The sequence below is a fragment of the Cupressus sempervirens genome, chromosome 8 (genome assembly GCF_028749045.1).
Source record: "Cupressus sempervirens isolate cs-2001-9-10 chromosome 8, ASM2874904v1, whole genome shotgun sequence".
Classification (NCBI taxonomy): domain Eukaryota; kingdom Viridiplantae; phylum Streptophyta; class Pinopsida; order Cupressales; family Cupressaceae; genus Cupressus; species Cupressus sempervirens.
The window spans coordinates 672,404,312-672,406,986 of NC_143125.1; positions in this window are offsets into that span (position 1 = coordinate 672,404,312).

Below are 2,675 nucleotides of genomic sequence, written 5' to 3' on the forward strand. Positions count from 1 at the left end.
CATTCAGAGTGTTTTGGGAGGTATCAAGTATAAATTAATTTAAATTTTACAATTGAATCAAATTTATATTTAATGCATTATGTGATAAATAAATTATGGTACATACATGTTTTAAACTCATTTTCTATATGGACATGTATGGACCTTAAATTTAGGTGTCGATAGAAGATCAATGCATGCATGGAAGAGGGTAGAGAAGACATGACCTTTGCATTCAGTTATGAGTACAAATAATAATGTGTTCTTATTGTACACAAGAGAATACTTATTTTTTTGTCTTGATTGCATTGAAGAAAACTATGATGGTTGCATTAATCAAGAATGTGGATATGTAAGGTGAGTGAACTTTGGTGCTAGTAGATGTTATCAATACGAATAAGTTTGAGGATGAAAACTATTATGATATTCCATTGATTTCTAGTGATTATGACCATATTTCAGCATTGATCAGAGTCGATATGTATGTATATACATACAAGTGTATTTGTTTCATAATTTTGCTTAATTTATTACTCTCTCTCTCTCTCTCTCATGTACATGACACATATAATTTATATACATATACTTTCTGTAGGAAATGGTTTTGGAGTCATGGAAAAATCTGAAAACATAGAATGTGTTAGCTATTATTTATTGTGTTGCACAATACAAAGAGAGAAGCTAACAAAGACTGAAATAAGTGATGGAATTGTGTTTCCCATAGGTTAGTATATAGTTGAATCATGTGTACATGTATGTACATCTATTTTTTTTATTAATTCAAATATATTGACTTATTTGATTGACCTATATGTAGGTTCTTTCGTTGTAAAGGGAACATATTTGAAGCAAAATAGAGTACATAAGAATGGGATTCATTTAAATGATTATCAACCTAACAATAAGGTATATCAATATAGTAACCATATTATTGCCACTGGTCTAACTCTTCATCCAGTCAAAGGACCTAAAATATGTAAGTGGAGGCTCAATATTGATGATCACGTGAAAATATCAAAAGTTACCCAACAACGAGTTGACCCACTCGATACGAGATAGGAACAACTTGTAATTTTTAATTTGAAACAACTTGAATATTTTTAAATTTGGTTGAACTTGATCACTTTCAATTTGAAATTTGGTTGAACTAATTATATATTAATTTTACTCTTCCATTTATGTTGTCAAGTTTAAATTGTGATTTATAACTAATGATATAAATTAGGAACTTGTATGCAACTAATTAGGACATGTGCCTTGAGGGGAAGAAATTCAAACACTTGTCTTAAGGGGATGAAATTAGGACTTGAATCTTAAGGGGATGAAATTAGGACTTGTAACTAATTATATATTACTTTTACTCTTTCATTTAACTTGTGAAGTTTAAATTGTGATTTGTAAGTAATTATAGAAATTAGAAACTTGTATGCAACTAATTAGGACATGTTCCTTGAGGGGAAGAAATTCAAACACTTGTCTTTAGGGGATGAAACGAACATAAAATGTACATAGAATTTTGTCAACATGAAAGGAACATAACATGTACATGTGTACATTGTGTGTGTGCAACAAATTCATAAAATTGTTTTAGTTAAGTCTAGATAGAGTCTAGATTACATGAGTGGACTACTTGGTACAAAACTAGGTTAAATATAGAACTAGTTTTCAACTATATAATTTAATAGGTATATTGTCACAATCATGGATAAGGTTACTAGGGAAACAAGTAGGACTATGGATAGAGTTAGAGTTAGCATTAGGTTCAAAGTTAATTTTAGGGTTAGGCTTAAAGTTAAAACATTAGCATTAGGTTAAGAATTATTATTAGGTTTATAGTTAGGTTTAGAGTTATTAAATTAGTCGTACATATTGTTCTTGTTCAACATACCTTAAAATGCATAAATTAATTTGATTAGGGTTGGAATTCAAGGTTCATGTTATATCATGATTATGGTTCTAGGGTTAATTTTAGGGCTTCAACTTAATATTAAGATTGACTTTAGGGTCATTATTAGGGTGTAATCATGGTAAATTTTCATTAAGTTAGGGTTAGGAAAATATTTAAGGCTAGGGTTAGGAGTGTGTGTTCAAGATATAGTGTTCTACATTGAGTAAACTATTATGGCTCTAGAGTTAGGGTTAGTGTTATACTAATATTTATATAGTTAGATCATTAGTGTTTAATATCAACTATGAAACTTACGTTAGCATTACAAGTACAATTATGATTAGGTTTAGGATTTAGTGTTAAATTTTGGGTAAGTTAATATAATTAGGGTTAGGGTTTAGTATTAGGATTAAGTTTTATTTTATGGTTATAGTTACATGGTTAGGGTTAGAGTTAGGACAATGTGGTTAGGATTTAGAGCTATATAATTAGAATCATGATCAATGTTAGGGTTAAAATTAATGTTTAGGGATCTTTAGGATTAAATGTTTAGGGTTAGTGTAAATCTAGATTAATTATTTTAGTTAGGATTTATATTAGGGCTTTCTAGGGTTAAGAAGTGAGGATCATACTATAAAATTTATAGTTAGTATTCACATCATGGTTATGTTTAGAGATAACAAGGGTTAAAAAGATATAACTTTAGGATAAAAGGTTTATGCTTAGGGTGTTACTAAAGTTAAACGTAAATAGTTATATAATAATGGTTATGGTATAGCCTACATGACTAAGATTAAACACATATAGG